Source organism: Crocodylus siamensis, chromosome 2 (assembly GCF_052110815.1).
Source record: "Crocodylus siamensis isolate JL-2025a chromosome 2, ASM5211081v1, whole genome shotgun sequence".
Taxonomy (NCBI): domain Eukaryota; kingdom Metazoa; phylum Chordata; order Crocodylia; family Crocodylidae; genus Crocodylus; species Crocodylus siamensis.
The window spans coordinates 82,512,456-82,521,666 of NC_143396.1; positions in this window are offsets into that span (position 1 = coordinate 82,512,456).

Consider the following 9,211-nt stretch of genomic DNA (forward strand, 5'->3'; position numbering starts at 1 on the left):
TTGGGGGGTTTTTTGACCCTGGGATATTCTTTCAAGGTAGCAGCATGGGGAATGCCTGCATGTGTGGTATGTGACATCTGTGGTGCCACAAACCACACATCCACACTTGTCTGGACACAGCCAGGAATAGTATCTTCCGTGCAAATAATGCTCATGCCCATGATGTCTGTCTCAGGCTCTGGGCAAGCTGTCACATACTGGCAATCTCTTTAAATCCAATAAAGAAGTCTTTCTCTTATGAACAAGACATGTAATGCCTATGTGTTATGTTACTCTGGAGTACCATAGACACATTATATATACCTATAGATACTGATATAGATATCCCCCATTTCTATAAATCCAGATTGTTTACTTAACATTTCAGTGATTAAAACTATTGTTTTGGTACATAGTCTGAAACTTTTGCAGCTGTCTTTTTGTCTTCCCATACAGACTATGTACTACAAACAGACATGTGGATATAATTACTAAAATAAAGTGCAGATGGCCTGATTTATGCTAAATTATATGACATGCTAGGAACCCAAGACAGAATGCTGAGGGGGTTTCACAAATGTCACAGATATGACAATAGTATATTGAAAATCAGTTCTTCCTGACCTAATGTGATCTTAGCTTTCCCTTTTGTTTCTTGTAGAGTTCATTGCATTGTATTATTGCACAGTACAAAGAAAATATCTTGTACACTCAGCTAAATCCAATGGGAAATACCACTACAGAGTATAATCCCCAACCTATAAATGTATTTGTATCCAGGAAAGCACAGATCAAAAAAATAATTGTTAGAAAAGTTACTGAATTTACACCCAGTTTTCAGGGTTTTATGAGAAATGAATGGCCTAAAATATACAGTGATCTACTCAATCCACATCTGAAATTTTCCCCTTTGGACTCCCTACTTCTTTAACTGCTACAACTCTGCCACGAGTTACAAGTGCACACCTCTGTAGCCCAAGTGGCATGGTCCAAAATAATGTGGTTCTGTTTCTTACCTCCCCTGCATCCATTTGATGACAGGATAATTCCCACTAAATCACAATGGAATTTTACTCCTGACTTAAAGAATAAATCTCACTCATAATCAGGATCCCTGGATCAAATTATTTCCTGGAGTTCCTTTACAATAACAAAGTTATGCTAACAAAGATTTTAACCCTATCCGTTGTCTGTGAAGAAATACAGATAAAAAAAGTACAAGAGTTATGTCCTATGGGAAATTATAAATCTCCAAAAACAATAAAGCTGAACAATTTAGTTTATTCTTATTATTTCATAAATGCTATTCACTGGCTTTCCAAAACATTTTAGTCAGGGTACATGTATTCTATGATATAAAATCCTGCCTATGAGCACATCTAGCTTCAATTATAGGCCTTACAAAAAAGGCAATGCTCTTTTTACATGATGAAAATATTTCAACATATTTTAGCATATATTATTTTAACATACTAGCACTTTGAATCAGAATTTGATCCCCCTATAACATTAACACTATAAGTAACAACACTCTGAAGCCAGCTCCAGATATAAAAGATTTCTCTGCCCTTTGTAAAGAAGAAAAATAACGAAACGTATGAAGTAAAAAGTTTGAAAAAAGTCTGACTCTCTAAAGCAGAAAAACGTGTCCTGTTTTTCAAAGGATATCCCTTGTGCTGACAGTCTTCCATGGCTTGATCTTGCTAGTGTCAAGTCAAGAGAACCAAGCTGGCCAAAAAAAACTCAGCTGATATTGCATTTTAGCAGGTCACTAAGTTTTTTAGTGAAAGAGAGAGGCTGTGAAGCTGATACAGATGAGATACCTAATCTCGTGTTTATGTTCCACTTTGATAACATCATTTCAGTCTAACAGTAATAATGAAGAGTCAGGAAACTTAAAAAAAAATGAAAGAACAAAAAAAAAAGGATTATTTGACTGTCTTTTTGTTTACCAGATACAGATGAAAAGCTAAAGGGCCATGAAGCCTGAGAAAAAGTTTCTGAATCAATGAAAATGCAATATTTCAGGATGAAAATGATAAAGCACATACTAAGTAGTGGGTAAGAATTGTCTGGAGAAAGACATCCAGTTCAGCACATGAAATACCAAAAGTAGCAACAATATCAAGGGGGGAAAATGTTGCCTGCTCTTTTGTCATCAGCTGAACATAGCATTCACATTGGTCTTACTTTGTCCTTGCACTTATAATTTCACTTTGATCTAACTTAAGTTATACTTTAACAGAGGCATAGCAAAGCTTCTGGGTGCTCTGGACAGAGTGCCGACCATGGGTACGTATGGGCAAAGACTTCTCTAGCTTGCCCTGCACTGTGGTAGCAGCTCCTGTGGCTGTTTTCGCATATGCTCACACTGCTACAGCTGAAGAAGAGGTTCAGCCAGGGGTACCAGAATAGTCCTCTCCAGCCCCCTTTGGGAGTCTTTGCTACAGCAGATACAGACCTGCACTGTACAACCATAGAAGCTGGGCAGACCTATATCCCATAGTGAATGGGGGAAGGGGTTTTGCCGTGGTAGATGCAACTCCACACCCAGCTGAGTACCTGGGCATGGTGGGGAGGGAGTGAACAGGGCACCAGGGGCATCCCACAGCAAGCCCACACTGTGGGGCTCATGCAGCATAGGTACAGGGAGCGTGCCACTCAGCTGCAACATTCCTACTGCAGTCCCAACACTACAGAGCACAGGGCTAGCTAGCTTTTATGGCTGAGCAGTTCAGGGCTATGCCTGACATAACAAAGGCACCCAGGGTAGAGGGAGGGAGGAATTCTGGCACCCGCTTTAAGTCAATGCCCAGGGCAAGCGCCCAATTTGCCTTGCCCTTGTTACACTATTGAGTGTTAAGAAGAGGCTTGATAAATCAAACTAGAAATAATAGGCCTATCTAGAAAGCATGTTTTACTAGGTTTGTATCACATAGATTCCAACACTGATATTTTGCTAGTAAATAAGGACTTTATTTACTAGCAATATCCTTCATCTACCAGGATCCTGTAGACTGTGATGCTGCATGCTATACGAATGCTATACAGAATGTTACAGGGGTGTAGGTTGTAGCAGCATTGGTCTAAAGACATATACCAACAACTGTAAGGTTCTTTGGGTAAATCTGATATCTTTTATTAGACAAACTCAAATAGTTGGACAAATTCTTCTTAGCAAGCTTTCAAGTTTAAATACCCTTTGTCAGGCTAAGGAAGCATCTGCAGTTGGTGTGTGCTCTTCCTAGATGGCATGAATAGTAAAGAAGCCAGAAACTGGTATGCATGCAAGAAAGCCAGTTAGTGAAGATGTAAATTGAGGAGTCAAAAGTCAGAATGCTATTTACTCCAAGTTCAGACTTGTGCTGCTCCCATATCAAAATGGTATAGTTTTACTTCTGCATTTGAAATTCCAATTAAGTTATATCACTTCTTAAAAATACAAGGCTACACTTCCTTAACATTGCTGAAAATCAGGTTAGTTCTTTTTGATACCTGTTACACACTTACACTGGTATTAAAAGTTGCACAAAAATAAGCCAATATTTTCAAGCATGGAGTATGTGTACACCAGAAAATAAGGTGATGAAGCTGTTATAAAGGCATCCCACTAATGCACTCCTTCCTCAAGCATACTGGAAACAGACCTTGGGACTGAAGGACAGCCCTCCCAGCAGTTTTTCTGTATCATTTCCAGGCTAAGCGGCAGGGAAATGGGAGTTGGTGGATTCTGTGTGCTTCTTGGTGCCAGTCCCGAGACCACCACAGAATCATTCTAGTCATGTCTATAGTTTGGCACCTAAATATATGGCTAAGATTTCTAACGAGAGTGACTTGATTGTCAGAAGTACTAATTTCTACAACCCCCAGTAGCTTCAATAGACTGCATGAAGAAGCACAGCTGTGCAAGACTATGAGAGGCACTAAAGCAGGGGTGGGCAAATGCAGCCCAGGGGCTGGATGTGGCCCACCAGGCCATTCTATCCAGCCCACGGGACTCCTAAAAAATTTAGAAAATTAATATTTATCTGCCCTGGGCCGCCTGTCATACAGCCCTCAACGGCTTGCCAAAACGCAGTAAGTGGCCCTCTGCCCAAAATAATTGCCTGCCCCTGCACTAAAGTATCCATAGCTCTTATTAGTCCAATATACAGGGACTGACACTTGGTGATGAGCAATTTAACAAGTTTAATATAAATCGATGAACAGTTAGAGAGCCTAGTGAGAGCTTCTGAAATGACCAGTTTAAACCAAATGGACAGAGCTGAGCCTGTATGAAGCTCTCCTAACATCACCAGAGCTCTGTAGTATCATTTCCCTTGCAGAGCTAAGGACTTAGTCCCCAGTGAAGAGGAGAGAGACATTAACTGCAATCACAATTACACTGACTATTGTTCACCCCACCTTTAATCAATTACAGTTCAATTGGTTAAATCTGTGAAACAATTACATGACCATGTGCCTAATCTCACAGATTAACAGCTAAGGGTTGTAAACATGCCCAAACCCTGAATAATGTTTAACAAGTTATTTATAATTTATACTTGCTTTTAATTATGGTTTAGGTTTTATGCTGTTTCCTTGCTTAAATGCTTTGCCAAACATAAGGAAATTCTATTTTGAAGGCTTTTTGGCATTTTCTGTATATTTGCATGTGGCAGAATCAAATGTGGAAATATTAAATCCAGTCCTTATACAACAGATTTGTTTTGCTGATTTTCTGTACTGTTTAAGAATATTTGAGTTCCAAGAGTTCCCTTTTTACTGATTTAGACCTGGGTGACTACTGCAAAGAAAGTACTCAGAAACATGGATTATAATGAAAACCATGAATTCACCTCAAATTCATTTTTTACTCTTTTTATTTATTTTCAGAAAACATACAAGTTTTTGTTAGCAAGAACAAAAGTGGAAAACACATGTCTCATGAGTATTCATGCAAATCTGTGTTTGTACAAATGCTCATGCCTAGGAAATGGCTCTACAGGCATCTTGAAACCTCTTATTTTCTTCCTTAAGACAGTTTGTTAGAGAGTGTGACTACACACTCATTAGTGCCACATGCTTACTGTGCATTCTGTTTAGCCCCTATAATAACAGGTACTAACTGAATATGCAGTAACTGGTGCTACTGCTCATTTATTTATAATAATAATCAGGAGCACTGGTGCACAGGTTTTTTGTGATGCTAATGTGCAGCATACTTATGCGCATTACATGTTTTTTGCCATGATGTGCTTAATACACAGTAGAATTAGTCTACTGTGCATTTAGTGTTTCATGTAGCTGCTCACAAAGAGTGGGGGGGGGAAATAAATCAGACAATGAATAATAAACAGCAAAAATTAATACCTGAAAAGAACAGTTCAAAATATTTCTTGTCTGAACTATGGCCAGTCCATAGTTGATCCAAGGACTACATGTTTGTAGTTTACAGAGAGTAAGTTGCTACATAGGAAGATAGTAGATACTTTCCCATTACAACTGCTGTAGGAATATTATTAGATTAAAAATGAGAAGACAGGTGTGTTTAGAAGAGTTAGTTTCTATTAAGTAGTCCACACTACAGGCAACTGAAAACTCACTTTGGTTCACTAAGCTCTTCTAGGTTGAAAAATAACTTTAAAAATACTTAATATACTACTACATTTTTACAGACACTTCACGAAATGCAAAAAGAGCTGCTTTGACTAAATAAACTGTTTGCTGCAAATAATTTGCTGAGTACTTTTATGATAAGGATAAAAGTCCTTTAAAATTATTAATTTCCAACAAAGGAAAGTAAAAATGGCAAGATGATGACTGGGAGTGGCTCATGAAGCCTGGCACAGTCAAAAAGGTTCAATCCCTTTTGTTCAAAAATTAAAAGCTTCATTCTGTTTACAACCTGACATCTATTTCCAATGTTCTTGGAAGAATTGATGTTGAAAGCATTTATAAATATGCCTTTCATGTTATAATTACATATTATTTCAATGAAATATGGCATTTGGGAAAAGGAGGATTGACTCATATAATTCAATTACAAAAGGGGGGAAAAAACCTTTTCAAATAGGGTAAATGATCCCAGTTAACTCACAAAAGGAAGGAAACTCAGTGCTGAAACTCCATCCACATTGTGCCAACAAGGTAATACAACACACATGGTATGTAAATTCATGATCTATTGCAATACTTACATAAACAAGGTTGTTTTAACCCTACTCAAAAAATTAAAAAATATAAACTATAAATTGTCCTTGGATCCATATAGTCTTTACTACTTCAGTTCAATTAATAGAATATTATAAATAGTTGACCCAACTCTATCCATGTTTTTACGTGCATACATGTGGACCAATCCCATATAAATATCCTGATGCACCCACTTTTACTTATTTACTCTTTGTTAACTGTTATACTTTATTGTGCTACAGTAAGTGGGATAACCAGACTAAAAATCAGGAAAATTTAAAATACATTTTGAAGGTGGTTTATGTTTGGTAAAGGAGAACAAATATACTAATCATGAGCATCTATACTTTAAGTTTACTACTGTAAATTTAAGAACCAGACAAATCTAATTTAAAGAAAAAAAATCAAATACAAATTTATTCCCAGTGGAAGTTTAGTATGTATTCCAACGTAGAGCTGAGGCTAAAGGTTATTGCCAAGTTGTAATAAATGCCAGAACACAAGAATTAGTCATGCAATAGCTGACAGACCTTTAACTCTAGTGGCAGAGTTTGATACTCCCATAATTATTATGCTGTGTGTTGATTTCTAAGATGCTCACACTGATTGAAAAAGTTCCTTTTAGTCATTAAATTAATATAGCACCATTTTCCCCCACTCCAGAAAAACGTGCTTCCATACTGAGAGTTTCAAACTATGAAACTGAAGATCAAAGAATATTTTGTACTATATATGAATCCAGCATTTTGAAAGTGCTAGAAATGTTACACATATGTTCACAAGAATCTAATAAATCAAGTATTTATATGGAGTGCTTTAAAAAGAACAGGTATTATTAGGCACCTAATTGGTAGGTCTGAGTGCAGATTCAGGTACAGAATGTGCACATGTATCACTCATGAGCAAGTTTTGCTACTAATGCAGTATTCACCAGCATCACTAGGAATGCAAAAACAGTGTGTATGAAAAAAGGGATATGAAGTTTTACCTAGCTGTAGCAGTCAATCTTTGGAAAAAAATCTTCAGCCATTCCAGCCTCTCTTCTGATAGTCCACCTTCTTGTTTTAGTTTTTCTTTTTGATCTTATCATTTGAGTATTCCAACTGTAGTTATTGTGTACCTCCTGTTTACAGAGCTACACGTTTTAACATTACTATTAGAGACATTTTAACATTTCACATTTTAACATTCCACAATAGAAACCAGGCAAGTGACATTAATAATCCTGTATTGGTATGGTATGTCTGAATGGGACTTTTCAATCACTAAAATCTGATTCAAATATTCTTCTAATATTTTTTTACAAGCCAGTCTCTTTATATTCAAACACAAGCATATTACAAACTAGCCGTCTTTCAGTGGAGGATTATGGATGCTAGTGTCATCATTGTGAAATTTCATTACGTATAAACCTAGACAAGTAAAAATCTTTCATTTTACCAAATGCAGAATTAGAAGAATTCTTGACTCTTAATGCTACAGTAGCAAGCATTGAATACATCATACATGTTGACATATATTTTCTCTTTTCCCAGGGTCACCACACTTCTTTCATGCTTTGGGGCAATTTAGAGATGAATAGTAAATTTTGTTTAACAAAATCTACTCTTTTCAGCACTATAAGAAACCAAATGGTTCTAGCAGGCAGGACATTAGGGGTCTTCTACACATATATTATTTAAAGCACTACAACAAAATGTACCCTTTAAAAAAATTATTCTGATCTCTCCTATTGCTTTTAAAATGGTGGAATCTCCACTACAGTAAAATTAATATGGATTTACACTGGCAAATTTACTGGAAATCAAAGGCAAATTGGGCCGTAATAATAGAAATGCTCCTTTTTGCTGGCTTTTTGGTAATCATCAGCATGTTTCCAAAGTCAAAGAAAAAGTGTTAAAGGATTTACAGGTCACATGGGTGATTGGCAGTGCTGAAAAACATCATTAATTCATATTAGGCTCATACAATTGTCTTTTTTAAAAGCTAGACCAAATGAGGAAGACGATAAACCTTATCCAAACTCTGCTTTAGAACACATCTTACAAATGAGATTTCACTTACTGTCCTTTTTCTTGTGAGCCCCTAGATGAATCTGGTCTCTTCTTAATGTCATATTTTTAACTGATAATTGGTGTTTGGCCCCAACAAGGCCCAAAATGTTCAAATTATTCTTAGACAGTCACCAAAAAGTTAAGGAACTTGTACAGCTCTTTGAAGATCCCTTATTGCTAATTAGAACAGTTTGAGTCAGAACAAAAGGCTGATACTAGAGACAAAGCCAGGATTTCCTTATGGTTTCGACTTTCTGCTGAAGCCATTTTGTTATAGAACATTTAAAAAATCAAGTTTGTCTCCAATATTATATGGAACAACCTATGAACCATGCTGTAAGATAGAACACATGTACAGTTACGAAATATAGCATTTAAGTGTGTAATTTGTGTTTCACTCAAGCTTTTAATCTCCTCATTGTATTAATGTATGTGCATACACTTCTCTGCTTCCTACACAAATCTTGTGTCAAACTTGGACTCAGAGTTACCAAAATATACTTTTTAATAAAAATTCAAACAGTAAAAACCACAAGGAATAATAAGTTAAGGCAGCTACACATAACACAATGCTATATTGCTTAATAAGGGCAATGCCCCATTTCACTGTTTTTGTTAGAACTACTATACATTCCTAACACTTAAATAATATTCAGTACAAGAATGCCCTCTTTCACATCTGCATTCAGTTTAGTAAAATACCATTTCCAACAAAGAACAGAGAACAAATAAAACAAATCCAATGCATAACCTTAACTCTGACCACACTTTTTTATTATTTCCAAAATGTAATACTGGTCTGAATTACTATAAAAATATTTTATAATTTTTATATATCAGAACCATAAGGTGAACATTATTTCTGTAAAGAGCGGGACCAATAGTTTGTGGAGCTGTTTGTGGATAATGCAGACCTAATTTATTTATTACACAATATTAAAGCCAGGAAGCTTTAATGGGGCCATAATTCTATCTAGAGGCTCTGTTAACTACTCAAACCTACT